Raw genomic sequence first — 14,999 nt, 5'->3', positions numbered from 1 at the left:
TGCGTGTTGGGACACCTGACAGAACCTCTGGCTGTATTTCTGAAGACGTCTTTGAAAGAATCCCTCCATTCTGTCTGGGTTCTCCAAGCAGCAAGAGAGCAGCTGTGTCTCTGTGGGACTCTGAAGTGCCACCCTTGCTTCTGAGAGACGCCCTCGACAATGACTGAGCAGAAATGCTTTGACTTCATTATTTTAGATTTTGTACTTAAAAAGTAAAAATGTTTTAAAGTGACTAAATTGTTATTTTCATTTAGAAGTTTTAATATAGAGAATCTGTTTAAATATTCTGTTAAAATACATCAAACGAGTGTGAAATGTATGCCTGAGACCAACAGGCTAAGACCTACCATGTTCTTGTGACTGGAGCTAAGAGCTAGGGGCCCAGTAACCTTAAGAAATATTCTTCTTCAGAAACTTGCAAGCTCGGTGGCTCTTCTAATTGTACCCTATATTGAAGAAAATTTCCTCTAGCAGCTTAGCAAGTGGTTTTAAAAAGAGTGCCCTAGCCTCTTATTTGTCTCTCCTAACATCACATTTCTCCCAGCATTTAATCTGTCTGGGAAAGAGAGCAAGCCGTGGAAACCAAGCATTGCTTTGAATTCACATGTGTGCAGACAGAGGGCAGGTGGTGGCAGAGATTTTTTTCTGAGAGTTAGAAAGGCTAAAGGAAGCTGGTCGAAATTAGAGTTTTCCTGGTTTTCAGGTTATTTGGGATACAGTTTAGAGAAGGAAAATCCATGGCCGGCAAGGCAGCAAATAAAACGCAGAATTGTATTGAGGTTTTTTTTTTTTTTTGGTAATGGTAGAGTCGTAAGTAAAGTAGGAGTATGTAAATGGCAATCAGACCTTTTGACCTGTTCTGAAGGTGTATACTTTCAAAAGGTTTGGAGGCTTGAAGACTTGCACTCTGCACTCCTATTATAAGAAATTGCTGTTAACTTCCAAACTACAAGTGTTATCTGGCATTTCATTAGCAGCTAGAAGTGAAATACACACAACAGCTTATTCAGCCACTACTTACCCGTCAAAAATCTTATCGTTTTGGTCTCTTGATAAATACTGAGTAGTCATTACAGTCAGCACCACATTCTCACTTAATTTCTTTGCAGCATGATGAATGGTTAGTATGGCTGTGAATGCCTTAATGCCTTGTTTGTGCAAGGAAGGCAGACACTATTATTATGTTCAACTTTGTGGATGATACAGAATAATAGACAGATTAGATTGTACTGTCTATCAGCTATACCTTAGCACAGAAGAAAAAAATAGACAAAAAACAAGATCCCTACTTTGGACACATTCAGTATATTGGCTTCAGGACCTGTGACCTAATTTTCCTTCAGAGGTCCTGATTTACTATCAGGGATCCACAAAGCACTAGAAAAAACTAACTCCAACTAGATTGTACGATTAATGTTAATCAAACATGCCACTCAACCCCTGGACCACAGCAAATAGCTCTTGAATGTGATATAAAGTGGGGAAACAGCAGATCTGGGGGTTTGCTTGAGTCCTCAAGACAAAGTACCGCTGTGGGGGAAGTGCTTCAAGGCTGGGCTCCTTGTGGCCAGGAAGGAGGTTCCCTTCCTAGGACTTGGCACCGGATGGAAGCCTGGCCAGGAGGTGGGAGCAAGGTGCTTTATTCTGCCTCTCCACTAAGACTGAGTCTTGTGAACCAATGCTTTCTTACCTGCTAGTTGAAGTCGAATAGCCTTCACTTGCAATTTGAAAGTGTGCTGATCGACATGTTCACATGTCCACTGGGTAATGCCATCAATGGGATCTGGAAAAGAGATTTAGATGGAAGGCAGCCAATGGAACTGGGTGGTCTTTAACCCGTAAGCTGTGCACAGCTTAGTTAGACAAAACTTTCGACTTCTGCCCCTTTGATTGTCGCAAGGCGATTCACTTTATTACTTCCCTGCATTCAAAACGACCCTTGATCAATTCTCATCCACATACCCATTATGAACCTGCTTTCCATCTAGTAGAATTAGAGAGTAATACTTGTCAGGGACTGATCATAAGATTCAGGCACCATAGTTGGTAGATCAGTTTCTGTTAGGAATGGTATTTTCCTCTCTACTTAAAGAGAAGGCTAGGTAGATCTTTTTCAATCTCAATAACTGAATAGCTGTATCAGAGAGGGACACTAGAGTTGCAGTTAATTTTAATCCGGCCAACTTGGAATGGTGTTCTCCATTGACATTGATACTAGCTCTTTGAAGACAAATATGGGAATTCCATAGAATGAATTGGCATATAGAAGCAACTTCCAACACTTACTGAAATCATATCTCTGTGGTGGCCCTAAACCCAAAATGGATGACTTTCTTCTGAAAAAGAGACTCAGCCAGGTAGAAGAGAGGGGAGCCTTCTTGGTCTATTGCCATGAGCAGGAGCTTGGGCCTTCCATGGCGCCATTAAAGAAGAGAGGCCGTGCATGCCCTGGGCTGGCTCGGACTAGTTCCAGAGCAGAATATCGACATCATAAAGAACTTGTGTTATCTTCACCTCAATGCTTCTGAACTTCATAGGCTTTGGCAAAATCACCCCTGTTCTCTTTGAGTGTATGCCTTTCTTCTGTGGATGGTGATATGTTTTTCTCATGAACTGGATGTTTGTTTTTATTTCTCCAGAGCAAAAGCACCTGGGATACGATTCCTAAAAGCATTTCCCATATTTACATGTGTGATTCTTTCATACTCTGAAAAATACTTTTATCCTTTGAAAAATTCAGTAATTTATCCTTTTTTTTTTCCCCTCTTGATTTGTATGGATGTGAGCAGTGAAGGCTGGATGCAAGGAGATAAATTTCCAAGCTTCATGGTGCCATAGATGCCAGGCCTGGTTTCTCAGTAGAGTTTTATTAGTGTTTAAGACTATAAATTATTGTGTGCTGACAAATCATTTCAGAGAATTGTTAACACACTGATTACTCACATTTTAAACTCTCAAGAGTTTAAAAACATCAGTAGGATTTCCTGGGCTCTGTTTCGCTTCCCGTGTAGGCTGAGAGAACAGAACAGGACCATATTTTGAGTTAAAATTCAGTCTGGGAGGACTGGGCTACTTTGGTATGAAATGTCCCGGAAGACTTAATGTGAGGAAATTGCTTATGTCAGCAGCTGTCATGAGCGTGGGGCTGGCTGTGGAATCTGGAGCAGCTGGTGGACTGAAATACAACTTCTTTTTCCCCGAGAAATAAGAATATCAGTGGAATCTGCTCCCTTTGAAGTGTTTCTGCTTCTGTATTTCCAATTTCAGATGTCAGCAGCCACTTTGAGGTAACTAAATGAGGCACGGAAAATTCTACTGAGCCCTTAATATCTGTGGTATTCCCCAGTGGCAGGAATGTCTTAAGTGTAGCTGGGTGCGGAACATCCATTTGCTATGCTGGAAGCCGTAAACTCCCCAGGGAAGATGCGCTCCTGGCATTCTGCAGGCGGTAGCCGTTCCTATAGAAGGGCTTTATGGGAGACTTCCTTATCCCATCACCCCAAACCTCAGAGCATCTTTCCTTAAGCTATCCCCTGTTTAAGATAGAACAGCTCCTCTTAGGCCAATGGTTCTCAACCTGTGGGTTGTGACCCCTTGGGGGTCACATATTAGATATACTGTACATCAGATATTTCCATTATGATTCATAACAATAGCAAAATTACAGTTATGAAGTAGCAATGAAGTAATTTTATGGTTAGAGGCCACTACAACATGAGGGACTATATTAAAGAGTTGCAGAATTATTAAGATTGAGAACCATGGTCTTTGGTGGTCAAATGTCTTCTCTTCTCCCATTATTCAAATATCTTTGGAATTCCTGGAAGAGAGCTGCCCTGAACAAGAATAGCTAACCATGCTGGAGATGTTTTCCCACACACTCAGAGGCCCAGACAGACTCTCAGTGCAGCTGGTACTTTACTGTAGCACATATTTGCTCACATATAGTTCACATACTCAGCTGTATATGCTCCACGTCACTGGATAGTCTGTGTATTTCCTGAATTAAAAATAACACAGCGCTCGAAAGATTTCTGTGGTCCCTGCGGCCACCAGAGGCCAGGTTGGTGCCTGTGGTCTGTGCTGCCCCTGAAGACTCTATTGATGTCCGAGGTCTGGGCTGCTGCTGGAGACCATGCTGACAACCATGATCTGAGCTGCCACTGCTGCCGTGGACAAGGAAGCTGCTTTTGCAGGGTATCGACGACGGCAGACTCATAACTGAGAATGAGAGACATTGAAGGCTTCTTGCCATCCCCACCCCCACCAAAAGAAACAGTCCGGACAGAAAGCTATTGAAGAGAGTCCTTAAAATTTTTGATAAGGATGCTGGAGTGTAGCTCTTTACAGTGATGGCTCCTGCAGGGGGTGGGGTAGGTAAGGAGTCAGTTTTAGGGGCTGACCACCAGGAGTTTGACTGTGCTCCAATGAATGTATGGACAACACAAACTGGACTTGGTATGTTTTTTTTGGGGGGGGGTCACAAGGGTGATAGGGTGGCCCTGGGAGGAAAGGGAAGCAAGTAAAGTTGGGGTACAGTGTATGAAATTCCCAAATAATTAATAAAAATATTATGTTGGAAAAAAACCACAGTGTGTTAGGATAAATCCTAATCCCTGGGATAGAAATTAGAGAATAACTTGATAACTTGGCTTTTTTTTTTTTTTTTTTTTTTTGCCCTTAGTGTTGGGGGCCAAACCCAAAGCTGTACTGGTGCAGTGAAAGTACTCGCCTACGAATCGGCAGCCTAACCAGGCTTCTGGTCCAACGCCTGCCCTGAGCTCACGGAAGACGACAGTACACTGTGGCCTGTTTTCTGGTGGATTCAGAAGTGTCTGATAATGCAATAGTTAAGAATTATGTTCATTGGTGCAACATGTGAGAATTTTAATCACTCTAGTCCATGCTCCATTTTCTCCTTTTCCCTAGCCTGTGAAATGAGGTCAGTCATGGTGCTTTCTTGGAAGAACTGTGTGATTACACAATCCATGTGAAGTGCATACCATTACTAATAAAATTGTCCATATGACTTCAGACCAACAAAAAATTAGTCATCTAAAAACATGTAATACTCAGCAGTGCATGTAAGTTAGATGCTATCTGGCTGCCAGGCAGATAAAAAGGGCTGAATAAACAAGAATAATTTTTCTCATAAAGGCACAAAAACAGGAAAGATGGAGTAGACTCACATATATGCATGTGAATCATGAAATACTGAGAAATTGATTAATTTATTTTATTTGTCTATTTAAGATTTTTTAAATTTAATTTTATTTTTTTGTCTTAGAATGTGTGTACCTGGATCTATAAATATGCACTAAGTAGATGCCTGATTCTGGAGGAGGCCAGAACAGAATATCAGATTTTCTGGAACTGGAGTTATGGGTAGTTGTGAGCTACTTAATATAGATTCTGTGAAGTGGACCCAGGTTCTCTGCAAGAGGAAAAAGTGCTCTTAACTGCTGAGCCATCTTTCCAGTCTCCTTGTTATTTATTATTTTAAGGCAGGGTCTTACTTTGTTGACCACAATGGCTTTGAATTCACAGAAATCCACTGCCTCTGCCTCTTCAGTGCTGGAATAAAAGGCATGTGACACTATGTCTGGCAAATAAATGATATTTTATAACCAATAAGGAAGCACTGTGTAAAAATTATATTTATTACATTTGAATGCTCAGTGTTTTGTTATTTTTCTTACATTTACTATTATCATTTCCAATAAACAGAAATCCAAGAGAAAAGCTCCGACAAGACATTGGACAGGAGAGAAGATCAGGGACAATATTAAAGCTGAACCCAAGGGTGGAGGAGGGCCAGAGAAACAGCCAGCGCTTGAGAGCAGGTAGTGTGCGCTCAGCGCTTCTCTGCTGTCTCTGTTCCTGCAGACCTGCTCCCTCAGAGCATCCCTAGAACACCAGCTGCAGAACACCAGCTGCAGCCTCCCTTCTCCCTGCCCTCACCTCCTGTGGATCCCTCAGACTGTCCTTCTCCCTCCCACACCTCCCGTGGATCCCGCAGGCTGTCCCCTGCCCGCCTCCCTTCTCCCCTCCCTCACCTCCCGTGGATCCCGCAGACTGTCCCCTCCTGGCCTCCCTTCTCCCCTCCCACACCTCCCGTGGATCCCGCAGACTGTCCCCTCCTGGCCTCCCTTCTCCCCTCCCTCACCTCCCATGGATCCCGCAGGCTGTCCCCTCCTGGCCTCCCTTCCCCCACTTGTTGCTGTGTCCTAGCCCTTAACTCAGAGGGACTCTCACTGCTCAACCTGTGGGCCTTCTCCTGACATCCCTCCCTCCACTTACCGCTGCCCCCAGCAGCCTTTCCCTGTGAACACACAGCCAAGCAGGTCAGCAAAACAGGGAATGCACAGCCATCGCACTCTGAAATCCAGAGAGGAAACAGAAACCAAGGGACAACACACCCAACAAAGACAAACTCAGAAATCAGAACCTAGACCTATAATCAGCCCAAACCCAGATGCCTAGATGCCATGTTAAGAACACAGCAACAGTCAGGACTACCCGTCTCCACTAGAATCCAGCTGTCCTATCGCAGCAGGCCCTGAATAGTCCAACATAGCTGAAGCCCAAGAAAAAGACCTTGAAATCACTTATTCAAAGATGATAGAGGTTCTTCAAAAGGAAATGAATAAATCCCTTAAAGAAATCCAAACTGAAACAATTGGGTAAAATGGCGAAATCCCTTAAAGAAAGTCAACAAAAAGAAACAAACAGGTGAAGGGAAGGAATAAAACTGTTCAAGACCTGAAAATGGAAGTAGAAGCAATAAAGAAAACAGAAATGGAGGGAATCCTGGAAGTGGAAAATTTAGGAATGGGAACAGGAACTGCAGGCTCAAGCACCTCTAACAATACAAGAGATGGAAGAGAGAGTCCCAGCCATTGAAGATAACAATAGAAGAAATGGATACACCGGTCAAAGAAAATGATAAATCTAAAAAGTTCCAGACAGGAAACATCCAGAAAATCTGGGTCACTATGGAAAGACCAAACCTAAGAATAATAGGAACAGAGGAAGGAGAAGAATCCCAGCTCAAAGGCTCAGAAGACACTTTCAACAAAATCATAAAAGAAAAATTTCCTAACCTAAAGAAGGAGATGTCTATAGAGGCACAAGAAACATACAGAACACCAAATAGACCGGAAAAGAAAGCCTCCCCAAACACATAATAAACAAAACAAAAGGATGAATATTAAAAGTTGCAAGTGAAAAAAAAGTAACTTATAAAGGCAGACCTATTAGAATGACACCCGACTTCTCAATGGAGACTCTAAAAGCCAGAAGGGCCTGGACAGATGTCCTGTAGACTCTAATAAACCAAAGATGTCAGCCCAGATTACTATACCCAGTAAAACTTTTGATACCATAAATGGAGAAAATGAGATATTCCATGATAAAGTCAAATTTAAACAATATTAATCTACAAATCTAGCTAACAGAAAGAGGTTCAAAGGAAAACTCCAACCCAAGGATGTTAAGTACAACCATAAACACACACACACACACACACACACACACACACACACACACACACACAAAATAATCCCACACCACAAAACCACACTACCACCACTAAGAAAAAAAAACAGGAATAAACAATTATTATTCATTAATATCTCTCAATATCGATAGTCACAATTCCCCAATAAAAAGACACAGACCAACAGAATGGGTGTGAACACAGGGTCCATCCTTCTAATGCATCCAAAATGTACACCTCAACATTAAGGATGGGCATTACCTCAGGGTAAAAGGCTGGAAAAAGATATTCTAAGCAAGTCTCAACAGATATGAGAAAATTGAAATAGCTCCATGCATCCTTTCAGACCACAGGTTAAAGTTGGTTATTAACAACAGAAACCACAGAAAGCTTACAAACTCATGAAAATTAACAACTCTCTATTGAATGAAAAATGGGCCAATAAGAAATAAAGAAATTAAAGATGTTCTACAATTCAGTGAAAATGAAGACAGCATACTCAAACTTAGGGAACACAGTGAAAGAGGTGTTAAGAGGAAAGTTCATAGCACTAAGTTCCTACATAAAAAAATTGGAGAGAGTTCACACTATCAACTTAACAGCACACCTGAAATCTCTAGAACAAAAAGAAGTAAGCACACCCAAGAGGAGTAGATAGCAAGAAATAAACTGAGGACTGAAATTAATAAAACATAAACAAAGAGGACAATACAAAGAATCAATGAAACAAAGAGTTAGTTCTTTGAGAAAAATCAACATGATAGACAAACCCTTTCCAAACTAAAAGGTGGAGAGAGATCCATCCAAATTAACAAAATCAGAAATGAAAAGGGAGACATAACAACAGACACTAGGAAATCTAGAGACTAATAAAAACATACTTTTTAAAGCTGCACTTTACCAAACTGGAAAATCTAAAAGAAATGGGAAATTTCCTGAATAGATATCAGTTATCAAAGTTAAATCAAGATTAGATAAACAACTAAATAGACCAATACCCCCCCCCCACACACACACTGAAATAGAATCAGTCATTAAAGTATCCCAACAACAAAGAAAAAGCCCAGGGTCAGATTGTTTTAGCACAGAATCCTACCAGACTTTCCAAGAGTTCAAGCCAACACTTCTCAATTTATTCCACAAAATAGAAACAGTGTCCAATTCATTCTATGAGGCCACAGTTACCCTGCTACCCAAACCACATAAAGACTCAACAAAGAAAGAGAATTACAGACCAATTTCCCCAATGAACATAGACGCAAAAATATTCAATGAAATATTTACAAACTGAATCCAATAACAGATCAGAAAGATTATCCCCAATGATAAATAGGCTTCATCCCAGAGATGCAGGGATGGCTTATTATACAAAAATCAGTAAATGTAATCCACCATATAAACCAATGATTCTCAACCTTCCTAATGCTGCGACCCTTTAATACAATTCCTCATGGTATGATGATCCCCAACCATAAAATTATTTTGTTGCTATATCATGACTGTGATTTTGCTACTGTTATGAATTGTAATGTAAATATTTGTGTTTTCTGATTGTCTTAGGTGACCCTTGTAAAAGGGTAATTTGAACCCCAAAGGGGTTGTTACACACAGGTTGAGAACTGCTGATATAAACAAATCAAAAGAAAAAAAAACACCCAAAACATATGATCATCTCATTAGATGCATAAAAGGCCTTTGATAAAATCCAACACCCCTTTGTGATAAAAGTCCCGGAGAGATTAGGGATACAAGGGACATACTTAAACATAATAAAGGCAGTTTACAGCAAGCCTATAGCCAACATCAAATTAAATGGAGAAAAACTAAAAAGAATCCCACTAAAATCAGGAACAAGACAATCTTGTCCACTCTCTCCATGTCTGTTCAATCTAGTTCTTGAAAGTTTAGCTACAGCAGTAAGACAATTGAAGAAGATAAGGGGGATACAAATAGGAAAGAAAGAAGTCAAAGTATCTTTATTTGCAGATGATATGATAGTATATATGTGACCCTAAAAATTCTACCAGAGAACTAGAGCTGACAAATACTTTCAGCAAAGTGGCTCGATACAAGACTAATTTTTTTTTTTTTAAAAGTGCCCTCTTATATCTTAGGGTTGAAACAAACAAGACTAGTCTAAGAAAAAAAATCAATGAAATTATGCCTAATGATAATCTGCTATACTTATAGATCATTATCTTGTCTAATCATCAGAGAAACTTTCTCTGGTAGTAGATGCGAGCAGGTGCAGAAACCCACACCCAGAAGGAGAGAGTATCTAAGTTGGAGGTTTTCATTGGGTCACTCCCCTTGGAGCTCAAGGAATTCTGGGGATACCAAGGAAAACATGGCTCACTGAATAAACTAAGCAGGCCTCACAGAGACTGAATCAGCAAGCACAGGGCCTGCATATATCTGTACCAGGTTTTTTGCATATATGTTATGGCTGTTTGCTTGGCGTTTTTGTGGTACCTCTAACACTGGGAACAGATATATCTCTGACTCTTTTGCCTGCTCTTGGGGTTCTTTTCCTTCTGTCGGATTGATGTGAAGGCTTTTCCTTGTCTTGTTATATTTTGTTTTGTCCTGTTTGGTTGCTGTCTCTTAGTGGCCTGTTCTCTTTTAATGAGAGATGGAGGGAAAATGGATCCAGGGAAGACAGGAGGTATGTGGGAAGAGGAGAGCTGGGGGAAGTGGAGGGAGGTAAACCATGGTTGGGATGTATCATGTGAGAGAAGAATCTATTCTCAACAACAACAAAAAAGAAGAAATAAGAAACTTGCAAGGAAAAATCTCTAAAACAATAAAATAAATTACAGAAGGAAATAGCAAGTACTTATCACTACTGAATGCATTAAGCAATCTGAGACAAATACAGTGACTGAATTATGAACATACTTGTTCATTCATGTAACATGGTTGCATAGTCTTTATGGAAGTGGAAAAATACTTCCAAGATATAAAATGAGAAGACAAGAAGATAAAGAATTCAGTGGGAAAATATAAAAGAGAGATGTTCTTTCTTTCAACAAGTATTTTTAAACATCTGTCATATGCAAATGCAATGCAAAAAGAACAAGATGAAAATGAGAAAGATAAATGATGTAAAAACTAAATTACTGTTCCTAGAGTGGCTACATAGAAAGATGAGATACGGAACAAAACAGAAAGCTGACATAATCTGCCTGCTGTGGAGAAGCCCCAGTGTCGAGTGTCGTGGAAGGCCAGGACTGTGGAGAGCTGGCTCCAGGAGCTGACCCTGTGTCTCAGGTGCTACCACAGTGGCCCCAGCTCCTGAGGAATGCACAGAGGACGAGGGGCACTCTCCCTGCCAGGAGCCTCCCATTCGAATACACTCATGCTTAGTTTCTTTCTAGGACCAAATATCAGTCAACTTGAGCTGAGATGGGCCAGTGCTGGTTGAGAATGCATTCAGCTTTTGCTAAAATGGAGGTGCTCTGACTCTAAAGGTTATATTGCATATAGAAGTCCCACATATCCACGTTTTGGCCTTGAGCCAGGAAGCAACATTTGCAAATAAGATCAATCTATGCAAGCTGAAATAGAAATATTCAATAGCACACATTTAATTTATTTGCACTTGAATTCACACCCTTTCCCCAACGATGACGGGCCCCATCATTGCACACCTGTGAATGTATGTAGAAGCACCTTGGCCCCTGAACCTGTACTTACAGTCTGTATCTTTCTACTGTTAATTTTAAAGCAGTGGTTCTCAACCTCCCTAACCCTTTCATACAGTTCCTCTTGTGGAGTGACCCCCCAACCCTAATATTATTTTGTTGCTACTTCATAGCTGTAATTTTGCTGCTGTTATGAATTGTGATGTAGCTAACTGATATACAGGATATCTGATGTGTGGCCCCTATAAGATTGCAATCACCGATTGAGAATCACTTTTTAAACATGTTTTTATTTATTCTTTGTGTCTTTTACATCATGCCTTCCAGTCCCACCCATCTCCCCCCCCCACACACCCAGAATAAAACAAAATAGAATTTAAGAGAAAAAAGGAAAAAAAAGGGGGGGGGGAAATCTCATCATGGAAGCTGCAGTGTGACACAGTAAATCCCTTTATCCATCCATCTTTATATGCAGGCGTTCATCGCAAAGAATCATTGGTCTGGTTCAAGGCCCATAGTCTCTGATACATCATCGATACCAGGCCCGCACTGGGACCTTTCCTGGACATCCTGCTGCTGCCCTGTGTTATGAAGATCCTGCAGCTCTGTGTCCACAGAATCAACCCCGCCTCCCCTGCTTCAGAAGATCACAGATAGGGTGGATGTTGGGGTGGGCCAACACATAACCTTAGCTCTGGACCTGGGTAGGAGCAGGGTTGGTCAGCCTGCCTGCTCTCCCCTGTCTTCACCACCAGGGTGAGCTCTCCAGCATGGCCCGGCTAGATGCCCCAATGAGCAAGGGGCGGGGCCAGCTCTCCTGCTTTCACATCCTCAGGGTCCGAGAGCTGCTGCTTTAAAGGATCAGAAACTCACAGATTTTGTCTTCATCTATAGATTGTGCTACACGCAAATGATCTTGTTGCAGAAAAAAAAAAGGAAGGGGACATAAAAGGAGGATAAAATGACAAAGATATTCTTGTCTAACTGATGCACTTACAGGTATACAGGAAGCAGTTTAGGGTAAAATAAATTTTTAAAAATGTTAAATAAATAAAATAAAAAAGAAAAACTTGCTTTGATTTTAATCTCACTTGTGATTGTTTTCTTCCCAGAACCTGATACACTTTCACACGTATAACTGTGATCTTTATATTTTCCAAGACCAAAAGTTACTCTCCCTGCTATGAAATTCATAGTCTAGCTAATAAAATAAGTGTGTCATACACCCACCACGATGTTGTATGAATCATGAACTCCACGGCAGGGACGAATGAAAAACTGCAAAGGAATCAAATCTATATGCAAATAAACAGAACTTTTAAGTAAAGTAAAAAAAAAAAAAAAAAAGGAAGGAAGAAAAAAGAAGCAGTTAAGCCCGGCATAGAAAAGTCAATTTCATTTGATTCTAAGTAATTTAGAATAAATATTGATGGTCATGGCTATATACACTTATTCATTGTCTCACAACTTCATTTCTGAGAGACATGACATAGAAAAAGTCATTAATAGAAAAAAGCACATTAATTTTCATGGAAAAGTTATGATTGCATCTCTTCCTAACTCAGGATATTCAAACAGTTTTCAAAGACAAGGGAGAAAACTTAGATTACTAATAAACGTAGATTATACCAGTGAGCTTGAGGTTGGCTTGGTCTGCAAACCAACAAATAATGCTATCAACACAACCACCGGGAGCCATTTGTAAAGGAAGTACAACATTTGGTTCAGTGAATTTGGTGTTGTAAAGAGCTAGCCTTTGGAAGCTCCATTCTTTGTCTTTTTTTTTTTTTTAACTAATTTTTTTATTCATTTTACATACCAATCACAGATCTCCCTCCTCCCACCTCTTCGGCCTTCTCGCCCTCATCTCCCCCCCCCCATTCTCTCCTACAAGAAGGTAAGGCCTCCCATGGGGAGTCAGTAGAGCCTGGTACAGTAAGTAGAGGCAGTTCCAAGCCTCTCCTCCTGCCTCAAGGCTGTTCAAGGTGTCCTACCAGAGGTAGTGGGCTCCAAAAAGTCAGCTCATGCACCAGGGATGGATCTTGATCCTACTGCCAGGGGGCCCCTTAAAGCAGATCAAGCTACACAACTATCTCGCTATGCAGAGGGCCTAGTCCAGTCCCATGGAGGCTCCACAGGTGTTGATCTAAATTTCATGAGTGCCCCTTAGTTTGGTTTGGTTGTCTCTGTAGGTTTCCCCATCATGGTCTTGATGACCCTTGCTCATAGAATCCCTCTTCTCTCTCTTTGACTCAACTCCTGGTGCTTGGGCCTGGTGCTTGGCCGTGGATCTCTGCATCTGCTTCCATCAGTTACTGGATGAAGGCTCTATGATGACAGGGTATGCACTGATCTGATTACTGGGGTAAGCCAGTTCAGGCACCCTCTACACTACTGCTAGTAGTCTAAGCTGAGTTCATACTTGTGGATTCCTGGGGACTTCCCTAGCACCTGGTTTCTCCCTATCCCCATGATGTCTCCCTCTATCATGGTATCTCTTTCATTGCTCTCCCACTCCATCCCTGTTCCAGCTCCACCATCCTGTTCCCTTATGTTCTCATCCCCCATCCCCTACCCTCCATTACCTGCCCACCCCGATCCCCAGTCTACTCAGGGAGATCTCATCCTGTAGTGGGTAGCTATTCCAGCTTGGTTCTGGAAGTTCCAACCCCCATTGAGACTCTGGCAACTGTCACGCCTACGAGGCATGACAAGGGAGGCGTCTGGAGACCCAAGACCTGGATGGGCAAGCGCTCTCTCTGTTCCTGGACCCTGAACGGTGGAGGTTGACTGAGCAGAGCTCCAGAGAACACTGCTGGATTGCGATACACCTTCCCCAGACCCCCGCAACCTATCTATTCCTTCATTTGTAAGTCATCCACTAAGTAAATCTTCCTTTTAACTACGTGGAGTGGCCTTTATAATTTTCCCCAATATCATCCATTTCCCCTTCCCAGGGCAATCCATGCATTCCTCTTTTGGTCCTACTTGTTAGCTAGGGAAGCTCCATTCTTTCTATTCTACATGAGCCAGTGGATTATCTTGTACCCAGATTACATTTAAAAGTACAGAGATTGAACTTAAAGATATCTGTAGCTGGAAATAAAGATTAACAAAGTTGATATTCCAAGCCAGGCAAAGAACACTTGTGCACACAAGTTCACAAGTTGCAGGGTTCATTAAAAAACAAACAACAAAAACAAGAATATGAAGCTGTTTGCATTTCTTTTATGTGCTGTCCTCTGACTGGAATCTATCATGACAAGAACATTAAGTATGTTTGCCTAGAGCAAGATTGTAAGCGCTTTACTCCTACAGTGTCTAATGTATTGTATTTGGGCAGAAAGCCAATATGTAAAGAAAAAACCCAATGCAATTATTATATAAAAGGTTTCAAGGCCCTATGAAGGTTGAGCAGTTATTGTATGAGGAAGTCTTTCTGTGTCTCTCTGTGTTTTGCAAACTCCAGGGAAGGTAGGCTACAATGCTAATGTTCACTTGAAAGCTATAAACTAAGTTTCCAGTTTCATAACAGTTTAGGGCAGGGTGGGGGACACACGCCCTGGGGTGTGTTTGATCTCCCCCAATGACTTTTACATGGCTATGATAGAAAACTGAAAAAAAAAAAAAATGTTACAGCCCATCTCTTTCTCCGGTTATCTAGGAAGAAATATGTCTTCACTTCCACATTTTCTCTGACTTCCTTGACATTTATTAGTGGTTAGGAAATGGAGGGGGATGTGGGGGAGAGGAAGGCGTTGATGGAAAACTCAGTCAAATTCCAGGATGCTAACTCTTGCTTTGAGAATTGGAACTCAAAGAGTGGTGTAAACAGAAAACAAATCTGAACTGATGAA

At 41.4% G+C, this 14,999-nt stretch overlaps 1 long non-coding RNA gene across 1 annotated transcript in view; it reads left to right on the top strand.

Annotated features, from left to right (window-relative positions):
* The window catches only part of LOC119088970, a 39,960-nt gene extending 27,733 nt beyond the window's left edge, over window positions 1-12,227 (top strand). Inside the window, exons 2-4 of the long non-coding RNA XR_005092728.1 lie at window positions 4,685-4,878; window positions 5,728-5,843; window positions 11,618-12,227. This is a non-coding gene — a long non-coding RNA (uncharacterized LOC119088970). The remainder of the gene's footprint in view (window positions 1-4,684; window positions 4,879-5,727; window positions 5,844-11,617) is intronic.
* The last annotated feature ends 2,772 nt before the right edge of the window (window positions 12,228-14,999 follow it).

Source organism: Peromyscus leucopus, chromosome 14 (genome assembly GCF_004664715.2).
Source record: "Peromyscus leucopus breed LL Stock chromosome 14, UCI_PerLeu_2.1, whole genome shotgun sequence".
Taxonomy (NCBI): Eukaryota; Metazoa; Chordata; class Mammalia; order Rodentia; family Cricetidae; genus Peromyscus; species Peromyscus leucopus.
The sequence above is the reverse complement of the archived record's forward strand: the minus strand, read 5'-3'. Positions and strand labels throughout refer to the sequence as shown.